The sequence below is a fragment of the Prenolepis imparis genome, unplaced genomic scaffold, assembly GCF_030444845.1.
Source record: "Prenolepis imparis isolate NDT839.2.m4 unplaced genomic scaffold, iyPreImpa1.0 SCAF_1, whole genome shotgun sequence".
NCBI classification, from domain to species: domain Eukaryota; kingdom Metazoa; phylum Arthropoda; class Insecta; order Hymenoptera; family Formicidae; genus Prenolepis; species Prenolepis imparis.
The window spans coordinates 23785083-23804613 of NW_028141159.1; the positions used below are offsets into that span (position 1 = coordinate 23785083).

Below are 19531 nucleotides of genomic sequence, written 5' to 3' on the forward strand. Positions count from 1 at the left end.
AAGCAGTGGTATCAACGCAGAGTACTAAGAAAAAAATTTAAACAAAAAGAGAAATACTAAAATCGGCATACCTATTTTTAAACCCTTTTAATGCTTTTCGCGTCCAGAATAAAATTTTCCTTGGAATAAAAGGATAAAGAGAAGATATCTCGATTCTCTCTCTCTCTCTTTCTTTTGAGAACGCTCAATACACTAATTGGCACTATATAGTGATGTCGAAGACACTCGATAAACAAATTGCAGCACAAAGGATTGCTAGATCGGAGAAGACAATGTGATGGAGACTAAATAAAATGCATATTGTCTGCTCGATTGTTTATGAATAATTTATTGATCGTTCGTACAAAGCATTCAAAGCATCTTCAAAATGTCTTTGTATCACTTGCGGAATAATAAAATGTAAACGAATTTATGTAAACGATGCCTCGCGAAAGGCCAAAGCCTAATTAAAGGTCAGTTTCAGAAAGAATTTAATAAAATGTGGGGTTGCTAAAGTATTCAGATAAATGTAAAAAAAAACATACGTACACACACGCATACATACATATATATGTATGTGTATACATATATATCACATAGATGTATCATATAAAGAATTATGAAAAGCAAGAAAAAAAGAAGAGAGAAGATGATAAATAGATAGATAGATGGATTTATTATTCTCTGCAGTATAAGCCTTTTAGAATACAAAAAGTATAATACGATAATTGAATGAGATGGACATAATTAAAATCATGAGAAAAAAGGAGAAACGAGAGAGAGAGAGAGAGGGAATAAGAAACAGGCAGAATAGAAGAAAGAAAAAGAAGAAGATAGAAGATAAAGGAAGATTAAACCACATATTTTTTTACACATATAAACTTGAGTTTGTCTCTCTCAAAACAAGGTACTTGAAATGAGAAAATGAGAAGATTGCATTTAGTACAAAAAAAATAAAAGAAAGCAGAAAAAGTAAATTTTACGCTCAATAGAAATTGCATTACTGTGGCGTCAATGACGTGAAGCGTTATTAAACGATTTTCCGCACTTCCCCTACCATTGTTTGCACGCTTTTCTTTTATATACATATATATTATTTCACTTCCATTCTAACCATTTTATTTTTGCTAAAGTCGTTTGTCGCAACATGAAGTGAATCGACCAAATAATACTTCAGGTTTCAAAAAATGCTGCTCTAAGTTCTTGAAAGTTTAATAAAAAGTATAAATATATGTATAAATAATTTTAAATATATAAAAAATTAAATAAAAAATATATATATAAATAATCTTATAAAAATCTTCCACGTAAAATAATGACATTGTAAAAATAAATATAATACCTTCAGCTTTTCAAAAAAATATTACTCTATGTGCTCTTGAAAGTTTAAATAAAAATATATATAAATAATCTTTTATGTAGAAATCTTTTCCATGTAAAATAATAATATATTGTAAAAATAAAAAAATATATATTATAAATAAATATTATATAAATTAAATATCATATTAAACATAAAAATATAAATATATAACACAATCGCAAAATTTCATGAGAAACAGAAACTTCTGCTGTCAGTTTATCTTTTTATTCGACTCGACCGCATTTTGTTAATTAAGTCTCTTATTTCGCCTACGCTGACATATTTAAGAGTGACAAGTATAATACGTAGCCTAGAAACATTACACGGAAAAACGCAAAACAAAATCACGAATATTTGAAAATTATCGGAAGACAATTGCAAAATTTACTCCACGCTTATTTTGCATAATTGTGATGTAAAAATAATACATTTTATATTTAAAAAAAAACAATGATTTTGTATAAAATCTGTTACAAAATCTATATGAATCATTAAATTCTCCCCCCCCCTCTCTCTCCCTTTCCTTCTTAAAAAGAATACGGAACAACAATACTTAATATATAATTGTAATATATAGTTATTATATTATTAGAAAAAAGATACTAAATTGATAATTTCCTAAACCGACATATTTTTGTTTCTCAACAATTAGGTACTATATTTTGTTAAAATTTGATAAAAACTTGGTCAGTTTACTCTTCAAAAATCTCTAATTTGGATAAGATTGACTTGTATCGAGAGTTCTTAAGGCTCCTGGCTCCTTTCCGACCATGTCGAAATCGTGACGTCAGAGGCGAGAAAACACACGCTAAAATTTCTTAGATGCCATTTCAAAATAAAAAAATATTTCGATGAAACAGCACTTCAGATGGCTTTAGCACACTCTTAAAAAACCCCGAAAACTATCCTTTCCCCTTTATAATCAATCAACAGCTGTAAAATGTAATATTATGAAGCCCAGTCCGTCTGGTCTTTGCACATGCGCAGTCATTCCGCATGTCAAAGTCTGATATCTCGATCATTTTACAGATGTTGATTGATTATAAAGGGAAAAGGATAGTTTTCGGGGGTTTTTAAGAGTGTGCTAAAGCCATCTGAAGTGCTGTTTAATCGAAATATCTTTTCATTAAAAAATGGCATCTAAGAATTTTCAGCGTGTGCTTTCTCGCCTACTCTGACGTCACAATCCAATATGGCCGCGGTGAGCACCCAGGAGCCTTAAAATGTTTTTTTTTTTTTAACTAATCTAAATAGTGATAATAATAAAGAATGAAATATATTTTCTAATAAGATTATATATAAGCATATGTGTTCTTGTATTCTTTATTCTTATTTATAATAATTAATCTAAAAATCTAAACTGTTTTATTTTATTATTTCTTTAACATTTTGTAATTTTTTGTTATTGTTTTTAGCAACATTTTCGCTAGTTTTTTTTTCAATAAATATGCGATAAATTATAAAATTGTTATATTAAATATCTATTTCTCCGTATATTTATATTCGAGTGGTTAAAATAATTTTGCCTTTCTTGAAAATTTTACACCGCGCAGCGTAGATGAAGTCTTCGAAAACAACAACAATACGAAAGGGGCAGAGCACAGAGTTGCGAACACTGTTTCGCCTAAGTATTTCTTCGAAGAGTCCACGAGTTATATCTTGATGATCGCGCTTCATCTGCGTCATCTGCTCGCGCGGAAAATTGCGCTTGCCTTGAGAGAGGAGAGAAAATTTCGCTCCAAGAAGAAAAGCGAAGCACAGTAAAACGACAACAAACGTGGAAACAAAGAAACAATCGGAGAGTCGGGAGAAAGATTTATAAATTCTATGACACGTCACAAGCTGCTCTCTTATTTTGTCAATCTCTTTGGTCGCATTCAAAAATTGTGCGGCATGTTTAATCACGCGAAACTATATACGATAATAATAATAATAACATTAGTTTACAAAAAATATTTTTTTTCATTACTTTAAACTAGATAAGGTGTTTCTTATAGATTTTTGGATGCTGAACACGATGCTGCAAGCCAATTTTCACCAGGACGTCAGGATTCCAAAATAACTGAGATTTAATATAAAGCAAGAAATGGCTTTTTTGCGATATTTGAGATTTTTTTGTGAAAAAAGTTAATCATTATCTGGAAATTTTGATCAGATGTCATGAATGTATTGTTCATCCGCTATAAAATGCATTTTTATAATTTTGATATCTTACTTTTTAGTCATGTTAGGAAGGATTTAAATACAGAGGTTTGCTGAGAAAACAAATATTCCACTTTTATGATGAAGTCATAATTATACTCATAATTTGTAATTCAGGACTATCGATACACAAACATAGTGTAATTTATCGTGATAGATTCCACTAAATGTATATTTATATATAAGGTATCTCATTTTAATTGCGACCTTGAATTTTTCGAAACAAATGCATTTTCGAAAAAAAATTCCAGACAAAAGTTATATGATCTAAAGAGGGACAAATAATGGTAAAACAAATTTTGGAAAAAATAATTTTTTCCAGCTTTAATCTTTCTTAACATGATTAAAAAGATATTGAAATAAAAAATGCATTTTATAGGAAATGAACAATACATTCATGATATTTGATCAGACTTTTCAGATAATGTTAACCCTTTTTATTTAAAAAAATCTTAAATATCGCAAAAAAGTCATTTTTTACAAATTAAACCTCAATTATTTTGGAAATCTGACGTGCTAGTGAAATTTGATTTGCGGCACCCAAAAATCTATAAGAAACACTTTGTCTGATTTAAAATAATTTTTGGCTGTAAACTAATGTAATCATCTTATATGTTTTTACTTTAATTTTTAAAAAACGATCAATTTTTTGGAAGAAAAAAAAATAATTTCCAAAGTTCGCGATTGAGTATGCTTTTCGTATCCTTCTTCGGAACGAAAGCTTGAAACGTAAATATACATATACGATCCTACTTTAGCGGATCTCGCCGTACGCGTATTACGCTTGTTCATCTTAATATCCGCACCGTTGCGTGCCTTCGTGGGTGGACGAAATAAAGCCTAATCAAGGAGATGCGGTCTTATCCGCGTCGCAAACTGAGACATATTGCGCGGCGAGCTGCGACGAGACGATACGTGTATCGCATAATGCCAATCAAGCGAATCACATCACGCGTAATACCTGTAAATTTGCGCAACAACTTTCTCCATCTCATCGACCTTAATCTTTGCAATTTTCATTTATTTATTATATTAATATTTATTTATTTTTATTTATTTATTTATTATTAATTTTATTAATTATTTTATTAATTATTTTATTAATTATTTTATTTGTTATATTTATATATATATATATATAATAAATTATATATATATATATTGCATATTATATATTTATATTGTATATTTGTATTGTATATTGTATATATAATTATATATATATATATATAAATAATTATTAGACACATCAAATTAAAGTCTAATCAAATTTCAATTTAGGATTTAAATAAAATTTTATTTTCAGTAAAGTAAGAAATATTTTTCCTTAGATTAAAAAAAATCGAAAGAATTACTTCTCTCTCGGATTAAGATTGTTATGTTTTAGAGTTTAAATAAATAAACAAGGAATGCGAGAAAAAAAGAAAAATAAAACGGACAACGACTCTGAGAGAGTCGCATTCCTCATTATATAATTTGCGAGTCATAAATCACCGTCTATTTAAAATAATAAACATTTAATCAGAAAGGAGAGAATGTGAAAATTATTCGAGTATTAAAATATTGGAAATATAATTCTAATTGCAGGAAACGATTTTGCAAATACACAGATATATAAAATAAAAGTAATTTAGAAAGTACAAGAGATTGAATTCTATTGTATGCCTGCTAATCCGAATGCGCAATCTATATAAATAAAATGTTTACGAAAGTTTCGTAAATATTTGAATGTAGAATATACATATATTTGTTTTTCCAAATGAAAGAGACCTTACATATTACAAATAATATTTATATTTTTATATTTAATTAATCTTTATATTATACACATATTATAATATATAAATAATAATATTTATATTAATAATCTTTATATTTTTTATACATAATATAATGCCGTACATTAATATTAAAAAAACATTGAATGCAAAAATATAAAATTTTATTTAAGAAATAAACCGCGAATTTAAATATAAAACAACAACGATTTAGGAAAATACAAATACGATTGTATTTTTGTAACCTCAGTTGTGCATTCTGCGTGCATCCGAGTATGAATTATATTTATTATAGCTTGAGGCGAATAAACGCTCTTTTTCCTTTTCTCTTTCTCTCCTTCCCTCCCTCCCCCTTTCTCCCTACCTAGACAAAAAATAAAATTATCTTTATTTTATTTTTTTTTTATACATTTTATATTATAATAATTCTGTTCTAAAAAATTATATATTCCTTATTATTGTATATGATATATTTCCTTTATCTTACGTATATATCATGCCTTATAATTATATTTTTTAATTAATTAGATAACGAAATCAATAGTCAAATTATTAAATTAAATATTTAATTGTATTTATAGTTATATTATATTATGTCGTTATACATCTTCTATTATTTATTAATCTCACACGATGCAAATGTGCATTTTGAAAAAATTAATTGTTTTTAACTCTAGCTGGTATTGTAAGACTTAAAAAAAAGAATTACCAGTATATTTAGAGTAGAAAACAGTCAGACATACAGTAAAGGTAGAACAAAGAGAGAAAATGTTTATTATTAATATAAAAATTGCAGTTAAGATAAAATGTATTGTAGCTATTGATATTATGTATAGTTAGTACGTAGGGTTAAAATTTTTACATTGGTGCAAATTTAAATCTGCGTGACATAGAGATAGTATTTGCTGTTATTTAAATAAAATTATATATCTGATCGTCTAGATGAAATTTTGGCATCATCTTTATATAAATAATAAAAATATGTATTATCTATATCTGCATCTAAGATGAAAAAAAGTGTTATTTTTACTAAATTATCTAGACGAATGTTCAGATAATTTGGTTTAGAGTCATCACATAAAAATACTTAAGTAATAGAACTTAAGCAGTAGGCGATAATTTATAAATAAAAGTATATGAATATATTTTTATATCCCTCTTTTATAATTTATATTCTTTTATAACTATGTTTACATAAGCGGTCTTAAAAATAATATTATCTGGAAGTTATTTAGATGAATATAATTTTACCTTTTATCTAGATATATTTAAAACAAAATCATCTTTATCTAGCTAATTTTAAAATCATCTAAGAACAACACTGCATAGAGATGAAGTTATAAGTGCGCGCGTTGTCACATTCAGTTAAGAAAATATGCACACGAAAATCAGGATTTCGGCCAGCTGGAACTATTCTAGATCATGTGAGATCTATTTTCAAAGGCACTTGCTACCCATTCTACGCTCACCACTTGAATCTTGATAAAAACTTGAAATTTCTAAAACATCTCTTTTTCATTTTCATCCGAATTTATTCACACAATCATATTTTGAAAAAAATGACACTCTTGTTTAAATTTAAGTTACTTTTACAAAATTAATAACAAATTTTTAATAATAAATGTCTTTTAACATAAGAGAGATCAGTCGTCTTTCAATAACATCCTTCGACATAAATTCATAATTTCTTTCTTTAACAAAAGTGGGCAACTACAAAATAGTATTTGTAATGTAAAAAAATATTGGATGTTAAAGAATGATAATTAAGAACTATAAGCGTCTTTAGGCGTTTTATTATAAGATTTTATTTAATAAATATTATAGTGCAGATATTAGACAATAGTATTAAACGTTCTGCAAATACGTTTAATCAAAAAATTTGATGTAAAATAAAATATATCATTATTTAAGAGTGTCTCTCTCTTCTTACGTTCTTCTTATAAATCTTATGTATAGATCTTTTAAAATTAAACGACAAACACAGATAACATAAACAATTATTGTTAATCTAGAATTAATTAAAAGCGTATTTCCACGTACTCGCCTATATCTTCGACTGTATTCAGATTACTCTCTTTCACGGATTATTTTTCTACTTCCACGAGAGACGCGGTTTGTCCTCAATTATCAATCTCAGAATTACGCAATCACGAAACAAAACGATAAACGATGTATTATTAGATTGTATTATATTTTATCTGATAGCCGAGAGAAGCTCAAAGACACAGCGAAGACAATCATTTTTAATGAATTTATATCATTACATTACTCACGCAAGTCTTAAATGCGTAAATGCAGTTATTATTTATTATATAATTAACATAAATAATTCAGATATACATATATAGCGCGATATATAATTTCAGTTGCCATTACAGTCTAAAAAAAATTTGTTTTAAACTATATATTATTTTATATATATTATTAAATACTATTATATATAATAGCATTATAATATATATGTATACATATAATAGCGTTATAATATAATAGATAAACTTGAAAAAATTAAAAATAAAATTTACATCCTTTTTTCTATTTTAAATATTAATTGTTTAATTTTTCTTTAATATACATATTAAATTTTATATTATCTAATTATTATTTTACGTATTAAAATATTCAATACTGAAACTACGATGTTTTTCCGGTGTATCGGAATTTTCCGTTCAGGAAAACTGCATCGCGTAATTTGACACGTACTGTAGTTTTGCAATTAAGCGTTTCTCACGCTATTATTTCCGCGGACAAACTTTAGAATAAATATTTTTTATCGCTTTCATCCTTGGGCAAATTGACGTTATTCGGTTGCGGTTTTTATCGCAGAATAAACCGCAATTGTTGAAACAGACTCACAAGCAATTTCGCAATGCAATACGAATTTTTCATTTCAATTTAGGCAACGTCCAATTTATAAGCGTTTACCTTTAATGTTGTTCCAACAATTCGTAATAATGTTATAATTATATTAATATAAGTTTTTTACTTTTTGATATATAAGTTTATTTGTATTAGTCTCTACATATTAATCTCTCTTATAATTTAATTATTACGTCTAGTTGTAGGTTTTATCATTTTATTTTTATTTCTTTATTTATAATCGTATTATTCTATTAGAGCTTAATTAGCTAATTAATTCCTAAATCCAACATTTACAATTGTGATCAGTTGTGTTTCTCTAAACTTTAATTAGGAAAAACAACTATTTTAATATTATAAGGTGTATTATAGGTGTTTCATTTAAAATGATACAGATGATCAATTATCTTGAAAATGCAACATTTTTCGAGAAAAATGTTCCATATAAAAATTGTAGAGTTTCGAAGGGGACATAAATATGTGATCTAGAATTATATATTATATGTCTATTCAAGTGAGAAACTTGTTTATTTATAAAAATTAAAAGAAATAATTTATTTTACACACAAATTTTTCAAATACAATTTTTATTCTTAAACAGAGACAACCTTAAAACATACTATATGTTCAAAGAGAATGGTGCCAATAAGATAAAATCTAATTATTTTTAGAGAGAGAGAGAGAGAGAGAGAGAGAGAGAGAGAGAGAAGAGAAAATGCTTGAGAAAACTTTCATTGTGTAATTAAAATATAAAAATAAATGTACGCTGTACTTTGCGTATTTTTCATAAATTATTTATTGCATGCTATATATAGAGCGCGATATATATTTTGTAAATAAATAAAATAAAACTCATATTTATATGTATGCAAAAAACAGTGTATATTAATTTTGTATATATAAAAAAAATTAGTGTTTTTTTAATTTTTAAGCGTCCTCAATGTATATCTGTCATAGAATTCATGCAAAAAAGAATAAATCTATCAATTTGTCATGTGACACATAATGTATATCTCAATATTTAAAAAATTTTAAATTAATTAATTCATAATTCTAGAAAGATTCAATTAATTAATTTTTTTATCAATGTATTATAAATAATTTATGTTATTATATCTGTTTAATTAATTTTTTAAAGTTCTAAGCAAATTGATTGTTTACAATATATGTAATTATAATATATATACACATATATATATATAATTTTTGAAAATTATACATATATCTATATTTATTTTATATAAAATATAAAACAAAAAAAATAAAAATAAAATTTTAGTATAGAATACAAATAAAAGGTACTACAAAACTGTAATTTTTTAAAAGAGATATTTGTACAATAGTTCTCTCGTTCTATTCAAAAATAGTTCTATTCAAAATATTTTTTTTATTTATGTATTTTATATATATACACACGCGTGTGCTCACAAAGCCAAAATATTCAGAGAAAAATTATAATTATAATACTTTTTCGAATCATATTGATAAAAGAATATTAAAAAATAGTTTAATCAAAAAAATATCTGCAGTTATTAAAATATTTTTCGCAATACCATCAATGACGCCAATAATATACATATAATGCAGAAAAGATAATAAAGAATAATATAATTAATTTAAAAAAAAATTGACAATAAAAAATCAGTGCATCATATTATGTTATATATTTGATATAATATAATATATTATATATAATATAGAAACTGCTATGTGAAAATCCTCTACATTTTCTTATAAATAATACAACGACAAACATAAAATACTTATCAATTTGCTAATAAATCTGCTAATAAACGCATAATCTTGCTAATAAATTTGCTAATAAATATTGATATATGACTATAAAAGATACTGATTAGTCAATATATAATACTGTTGTATTATAAAAATTCTTATATAATTCTTTTTTTCTTATATAAAACTTATATAAATTCATTTTGTTATTTAGATTTTTGTATTTTATACATTTGTTATTAACATTTCAATCTCTTATAAGATTAATGTTGTTTACGTATAGAAATGTTTTAATATTTTCATTTAATAGAATAAAAACGATTTAACTTAAACGAACTCGTTATACATACCCTTTCTCTCAATCACCCTTTTGTCGCAGCCGGACCTCTTAATAGAGAAGAACTTTATATAAACACTCACAAATATATATATCTCACACTCACGGATATCTTATCTATGAGAGCTTCGAATTTTTGACAGAACGATGGCGTCGCGACGCCGCGGAAAATCGAAGGACAGGGCTTCTCGTAACGCCGGACAAATTGACAATTTGAATCGCAACGAAACGAAACGCACGACCCGGTTTCCGAACGCGTCACGCGATCATGCAATAATGTACATACAGCGATGATGGAAGGCAGGAAATATATGGGAGAGCACCACGTGGCTATGCAGGTCTCGAGATAGAGCGCACACGACAAACTATCCTCATGCGACGGCAGCTCGCTGCACACTGGTACACATTACTCCGTCATCGCGGATCGCGGTTGTCTCTGCGCGCGCGTCCCCCTCCACATTCTACGCGGTATCACGCACCCCCCACCACCCGTCATACCACGCTCATAGCACGCGCTGTCCATATACAGGGTATGCAAAAAGTCTTGAAACTTTTTAATTTTATGAAAACTACGTATTTTCGAAAGTGTGCAAATTGGATATTAATGAACGAAATAGAATGAGGTGAGGAAGAAATGTGCAAGTTTCCAATTTGCACACTTTTTTTACATAAAATAACATTTTTTGTCACGTATATGTATATGTATGTACTTATTTTTGTATGTTTTTTTCGTATGTTTCTTTCGTAAAATTCGAAAATTTACATTTTTTTGAATAATTAAAAATTTCATATAAACTGAATCGATTCTCGCCAAATTCAATATCAACTATTCTTTAATAATACTCCGTTCAAGCAAAAAATTTAACTCAATATCTCAAAATTTGCGAAAGTTAAAAAGTGTACTTAAAAATTCTTAAAAATTCAAAGTTTCATAAAAAAATGAATTCTTTCACCGATCCACGCCAAATTCAATATCAATTATTCTTTAATGATACTCCATTTATGTAAAAAAAAGTTAGTCTAATATCTCAAAATTTACGGAAGTTAGAGCAACGACAGACATTTCTCAAAAAATTCAAAATTTTATAAAAAATGAACTCTTTCACCGATCCTCATCAAATTCAATTCAGCCAACCTTTAATAATAGTCTATTTATATAAAAAAATGTATCCCGATATCTTAAAATTTACAGAAATTAAAGCAACTACAGACATTTTTTGAAAAATTAAAATTGCATTAAAATTTAAAACACTATGAATTTTTATACAAATGTAAATAAAATTGTTGTCCTATTTTACTTGTATGCCAAATTGGAGCGCTGTAACTAAAACAGTTCTTGAGACGTTCAAATTTTTTCAAAAAAGTCGGTAGACACAAACACACACACACAGAGACATTTTAATAAAATATAATTTTTCGATGTTTTGGAACATTCTGAACACATTAGCATAAAAATTTGAAAAATAATTTTTTTCACGAAAGCAAAGCTTTCTTTATGAGAAAGCAAAAAATGTTTCAGATAAAAGATGTAGGGTTTAAAAAGGTCTATCTATACTGGACATATTAATTTGACCTTGGGTGACTCTGTCAAGATCAGATCAAGATCATTTTGAAATCTTTTAATGTGGAACCATCCTATTTTTTGACATAAATTGCTTTCTCCTAATATTCATGAAGGTTTTAAGAGTAGGATGGTTAAAAAGTGAATATTTTACGAGATATTTTGTTTAATTTGTCATAATCTTACATAAAGTATGAAATATCCCGTAAAATATTCATTTTTCAATTATTTTACTTCGATTTTTGTGCACAAAATAATGAAAGAAATCAATTGGTGTAAAAAAAACACACACACATAGTTGTTTCCAAAAAAAAGTATGTAAATTGTAACTACCAATTACATATTTTTTTTAAAACAATTATGTATCACTTAAGGCCAAATTGATAAGCTCAATAAATAAATATTTTTAAATTCTTTTATCTGAAACATGTTTTTTTTCAAAAATATGTAGTTTTCGTAAAATTAAGGAGTTTCAATACTTTTGTACACCCTGTATATACCTATACATGCGATATAATTCGTAATTATATGCTACGCTCGATTAAGGAAATTAAAAAATTAAAAATCTTGTTTTCTTTTTTAATTAAATTTAAAAATGTATATATTTATATACAAGGTATTTTATTAACTCCGTTAAATTCTATATTTTCTATGAAACTGTTAAAGATATATAATATAAATTTTTTTTAATTTAATTTTATTTTGTTAGTACACATAGTATGAGTAGAGCTCTTTTATTCTATAAAATTAAAAAAAAGTTTATATATCGATATCTTTAATAATTCTTTAAAAAATAGCATATAAGAGAATTAATGAAAAACTTGTTTATTAACATAAATATGTATATATTTATAAAATATTATATAATGTGTGTGCATATAAAACTTAATAATATTTATTATTGAATGTAATAATTAAGGCCAAATTCTTCATCTATAAATATCTATTGTTACAATTCTCTGATGTATATGTATAAATAAATAATATAATATAATAGAAAACAGATAATTTTATTTTGTAAATTATATTTTTATCTTAAAAAATATAGAAAAAATTAAGAGAATTGAAAAACTGGCTTTTTTTTTAATTACATTCCCTGATTTACTTTGCATCTTTCCACAAGTTAGAAAGAGCCAGACGCGGATGGTAATTCGTCAGTTTCAAGGAAAAATTAATTTTCATTGAAACTAATTAGTTGTGCACAGGGCACAAATTTTCCTTGGTGTAATACCGAGTAATTAAATAAATCTCAATTCAAGATTTTTTTATTTTTAATAAAACCTCTCTGTCTCCTTCCTTAAAGAAGCGTAGACGAGAAAAATATCGGTCGTGATTTAACGACTTCGCTCCGATACTTTTCTCGTGTACGCTTTAAAAATAAAAAAAAATCTCGAATAGAGATTTATTTAATTACTTGGTACCGTACCAAGGAAAATTTGTGCCCTGGGCACAACTAATCAGTTTCAATGCAAATTAATTTTTCCTTGAAACTGACGCATTATCGTGTCTGGCTCTTTCTAGCCCGTTGAAATTTAAATATATATTTTACATTGAGAGTCTTACTAAAGAGTCTTACGTATTTTTTAGCTCATAAAAAAAGTATTACGCATCACATTTTCCACCGAGTCCAATTTTCAGTCACTTTGCCGTTTTAAATGCATTCGATGGCAGTGACAAATTATTAATAAATCAGTGTTGCAGCAGATCTTGCACAAAATGCATATCATATTGTATTAACCCTTTCCACTAGCGGATCCTGACGACGATAATGGGGGGGGTTTTGCAAAATTATTTTATTTAATATTTTTGGTTTCATGATTAGCTTTTATTCCGGGATCAACGACGTCGATATAGCTCTTTAATGTTTGTTTTTCTTTATTTATATTTTTTTAACAAATTCAGCAAAACTGTTTTTTTTTTATTTCCAAGGGGGGGGTTTAGGGGGTTAAATCCCCCTCCCCTCACAATTCTGATTTCGAAATTTTACGCAGGAACAATGTTACCAACGTAAGCTGCACTATGAATATCAGCAGTTACATTCATGCATAAAACTTTGGTACATGGTAAAAATATTTGGTACAACATACCCTACAAGGCCGAACTGAACACTTTTTTATGTACCTGGAGGCCATATTGGGTCGGCCATTTTGATTTCCATAATTTTAACTTTAATCAGATTCAGTTTCGGCGACCCCAAAAAACCCCTATACTTATTTAATGTCTTGAAATATTCAACTTATTCCACCTGGTGCATAAAATCCAACCCTTGTCGTTTCAACCCTTCAGAGCGAACCTTGGCCGATAAAAAGAAATACGTATCGAATATTTTTCATAGTTCTACAAATGTGCAAAGTTTCATTAAAATCGGTGAGTGACACTTCCGTAGGTTTACTTGTGAGTAGTTACATATAAAATGTCAAAAATAAATATTTTTTAATTATGTATATTATACATATATATGTATATATATATATATGTATTATACATCCCATTTTAACTTTCGGGTTGAAATTTCTCGAAAACCAACGCTTTTATCGAAAAATGTTTTATACAAAAGTTGTAGGATTTCGAGGGAGAGACATCTTGTTGTAAACATAGTCTTATTTCACTTGGAAATGTTTTCAAGATTTCGAGGTCATTATCACTTTTTTGAACGGAACCACTATAACTTTCTTACATAAATCGATTCCTCGTAATATTTGGCGGAAAAAATTGTTAGAGTTGAATAATCAAAAAATGAATGTTTTACGATTACGAGATATTTTATGCTTCATTCTGACACATTTTGACAAAAAATATGAAATATCTCGTAATTTGTTCATTTTTCAATAATCTTGCCTTAATAATTTTCTGCATAGAATAATGACATAAATCAATTAGTGCAAGAAGAACATACAGTTATTTCTTTTTAAATGTGCAATTGCAAATTACAAATTTTTTTAAATCATAAGACTATATTTTTCTTACACCAATTGATTTATCTCATTATTCTACACAGAAAGTTATTAAGGTAAGATTATTGAAAAATGAGTATATTACGAGATTTTTCATATCGCAGTTTTATTGCAATTTTAATATTTACCTTAGGGGATACGATTTAGCATACTTTCTCTTATATGTTTTGTTTCTCTAGAAATAATCTAAAAAAAGTTGATATATAAAAACAGTTTATTTTATAATATGTATTTGTTTCTGTGTGTATATGTATTACATAATTATACTAAAAAATGTCGAAAATATTATTTAAATAAACAACTGAAGATTAAAACAAGATATTCTCGGCATAGATCATTAAAAGATGACTTGAAAGTAGAATAAAATAATTCATGGGGGCTCGCATCCCTCGAAGGCGCAATTCTGAGATAAAAATCAAGTGAGCGAACGAGCATAAAAACGGCATTAAATTCGAATTGCTCGTATTCTGACGCGCAAAACTTTAACCAAAGACGGCTTCTGTTGTCGTCAAAAAAAATAAAAAAATATCGTAAAGACACTATGTGACACTCAACTTTTTGCGATCTCCGAGATACGTGATTCATACATAGCAAATCGAAATATACAAAATATATGTCGAATAAATCGCAATCCTCAATTCATTTGATTTATTTTTTGCTTCGTATATAAAGGAAGAATAAAAAATTCAACTTAGAATTTACTTAGGATAAAGTCATAAAACTGTATAACTCTATATATAAATATGAAAATATAATAAAATATAATATTATATATAGAAGAAAATGTGAAAAAATCCAAAATAATAAATGTAATTATTATTTATTATAAATTAAATAATAACAAATATAAAAGTTTTATAATATATTCAATATGTAATAAAATGATTGTACAAAATAAATTACAAATAAATAGTAATTATTTTATTACACACACACACACACGTCATAAATAAATATTGTGATAAATAATATATAATGATAAAAACAAATATAATTTCACGAAAAGTGTGCAGATGTTTTACGATTCTCGAACTAATGAGAATTTGCATAATATTTTGTATAACATTCCGCGGTGGCTTAATTAATTAATCGCCGCCCCCGTAAGGTATATAAAATGTTCGCTAAAATAATATTTTAATACAAACTTTCTAAAACAAGTATTTTTACAAGTGTAACAGGTTTCACGTATCAATGCGAAAATAATTTGCGAACAAATGTATAAACAAAATGCATGTCTGAACATTTCGTCTCGTTTTAGTGCAATACGATTTACGTAAATTTATCTTTCGCGAATTGTTTTTCTTTCGCATATCTGTATATTCCTGAAAGCATCATGAATCATTAATAAAATATTTACCAGAGATAAAAGCATAAATAGGACATACAAATGCAAGGTAGATAGAAAATTTCATTGAAACAATATATATTTTGTATATTTAAACGAAAAAATAATTATAGCAATATAAATAATTGTAAAAAATATTTCTCTTTTAAAAGATGTATTGTTAATTAAAATAAGAAATACACGCACATACACACACACATACTTATATATATTTATATATATATATATATATATATATATATATATATTATAAATGTATGCATGTAAATATAGAATAAATATAAGTAGAATAATATATAAATTTAAATAAACATTTTATTTTATTTTATGTTTTATGATTGTAATATTGTAATATTATTATAACAAAAAAATTATCTGTTTACGCAAGTTATTTCTTTATAATCTTGAACACATAATTTGAAAAACTTTTACGTATTTTCTGATAGACTTTGTTTTCTTGTAAATCTCTAACATTTTCTCTAATATTTTCATGATTCGGCGCATGATTTGATGTACAGCAAAAATAGAAAATTTCTCTATTTTCTCGTACATTTATATGCGGAAAAGTGTGCGCAAATACTTTGCGGTGAAAATTCGGTCGTTTGGCTATTTACTTGGCAGATCAACTCTCTCGTGACTTCACACTATTGTTTCATCGCATCAAGATAACTCATCTTCTAAAATTTATAAATTCAAATGGATAATTTTGGGTAATTATTATTGCTACATTTTATTAATTTATGTAAAATGCAATATATATTTTATATTTTATATATTTTTTATATGCGTATATGTGTATATATATTATATATATATGTATACACACACACACACACACACACGTGTATATATATACATATACATATATATAAAATAAAAAAATATTGTTTAACAAAGTTTAACAAACTTTATTCAATTAATAAACAAAATTGTGTGTTTTTATATATATTATATATTGTGTCATATTTATTATACATATATTGACGACTGTTTAAACTCAGCTTACAATTAATCAAAACTTAATCAAATATTTTGCGTCAATAACATTTAATTACTTAATCACATTTAATTACATCAATCAGTTTGTTTTAATCACATGTTACATATGTCATATAATTACATATTTTATTTTTATTTTTTTGTTTTAATTATAAAGCTTAGTTTATATTTTATGTTATATAGATTTTTTTTAAATGCAGAAAAAAACTAAACACAGATACTATTTTTAACATTTCTTATACAAGCATTTACATTGGAAAAATGTAATTTAAAAATGTAATTCAAATCTGTTTTATCCTAAAAAAATAATTAATTTAAACAGTTCTGTTAAAAATAGATTTTTGAGAAAAAATAGATACAAAAAATATATAATATCATCGATATAACGTACAAATTACATAATAAGATAACTATAATATATATGTATATATGAAAAAAAGAGAGATTTGCAAAGTGGGACGAATGTTAGCAACAATGTAAATTTGTTTTTTTATCATCAATTGTATGATTTTCTGTATGACTTTTTAAAAGTCAAATAATAATAATAATAAAATAATAACAACACAGGCCTGCACAATTTTAACTTTTTTGTATGTTTTGGGAAACAAAAGTCATTTATCTTACAGAATTTTGCTCGCAGAATCCGAATCTGGCCGTAAAATTATTCTATCATGTCAGGTTTCCGAGATAAATTCATTTTCAAAATAAAACCAGTACTTTAAGATGCCATTGAGGTATTTAAAAAAAAAAAAAAATTATTTTGTTACTAATAATAAGATAAATATAGCTAAAATCGTTGCTTTTTGGCTATTTATCGGCTCGGAAATCTGACGTGATAGAGATAATTTTGCGGCCAGATTCGGATTCTGCAAAATTACATGAGAAATGACTTTAGTTTCCCAGAACGCAAAATCATGCAGGCTTGTGATATTTATCACAATTATAAACACTGTAAACACATACAAAATATCCTACGTTGCCATAAAATATGTTCCTTGCTTACATCTCGTATAGTCTTGACTTGACTAAAATTATTAAATTAAATTCGTAAAAGATATCACACATTGATAACACTGTTCAACAAAAAATGACTTTTCTTCGAACACCGAGACTATATTTTTAGTTTTTTGGACGCTGAACACGAATCCGGTTTCCAAATTGCTCCATCACGTCACGATTTTGAGAAATTTGCAATTATACCCCTATTAAGTTAGCCCCCCCACCAACGCAAAATAAATTTTTATCTAGATTAAAATTAAGTGCTAATTTAGTGCTAATTAGGTACCGAAATCCGAAATTAGGTGCTCGAACCGTTTGGCAGAAAATTATATTTATATTAGGGGGGGGGCTGACTTAACATTAAGCTGCCCCCCCACCCATATAAAAAAATATATAAATAAAACAAGTGTGCAAATTGGAAACTTGCACATGGCTTCCTCACCATTCTATTTCGCTCATTAATCTTTCTCTATGAGCAAGCTAGTTTTTCAATTTTGGCTTCCTCATAGAGGAAGCTTAATGAGCGAAATAGAATGGTGAGGAAGCAATGTGCAAGTTTCCAATTTGCACACTTGTTTCATATAAAATAACATTTTTTGTCACGTATATATATATGTGTATGTATGTATGTATGTATGTACTTCCTTTTGTATGTTCCTTTCGTATGTTTCTTTCGTAAAATTTTCATTTTTTGAAAAATTTAAAATTTCATAAAAAATAAATCCCTTTACCGATTTTCGTCCAATTCAATACCAACCAACTTTTAATGATAATCTATTCATGTAAAAAAATTTAAACCGATATCTCAAAATTTACGGAAATTAGAGCAATCACGCCCTTTTTTTAAAAAATTCAAAATTTTATAAAAAAAGAACCACTTAGCCGATTCAAGCCAAATTCAATACCAACCAACCTTTAATGATAATCTATTTGTATAAAAAATTTTAACCCGATATCTCAAAATTTACGGAAGTTAGAGAAATCACGCCATTTTTTAAAAAAATTAAAATTGGATTAAAATCTAAAACACTTTATGAATTTTTCTAAAAATTACAGTAAATAAAAGTGTTGTACTACTTTACTTGTGTGCAAAATTAAAGCGCTGTAGCTCAAGCAGTTCTTTAGTTATGGACGTTTGAAAAATCCGTAGATGGATACATACATACATACATACAGACATTTTGTAAAAATGTGATTTTTCGATGTTTTGGAACATTCTAAACACATTGGCATAGAAATCCAAAAAAAAAAATTTTTCACGAAAACAAAGCTTCCTCTATGAGGAAGCAAAATTTAAAAAAAAACTCTAGTACATAATAATTAGGTGCTAATTAAGTGCTCTCAGAATCCGTTAGAAAATTTCCAAAAATAAATTCTTTTCTACCACTTTACTCTTGTATGGCGGTCGCCGCGACCGAAAT

The 19531-nt window shown here is 26.6% G+C and overlaps 1 protein-coding gene across 3 annotated transcripts in view; it reads right to left on the reverse strand.

Annotated features, from left to right (window-relative positions):
- Positions 1–19531, reverse strand: part of LOC145936913 (uncharacterized) — a 111775-nt gene that overhangs the window by 86291 nt on the left and 5953 nt on the right. For 2 of the 3 annotated variants that reach the window (XM_083039594.1, XM_083039577.1), the window contains exon 1: positions 10266–10637. The exons of the other annotated variant lie outside the window; for it this stretch is intronic. The gene's annotated coding sequence lies outside the window, so the exon portion shown is untranslated. Of the gene's footprint in view, positions 1–10265; positions 10638–19531 lie in introns of those variants that run through there. 3 annotated transcript variants of the gene reach the window in all.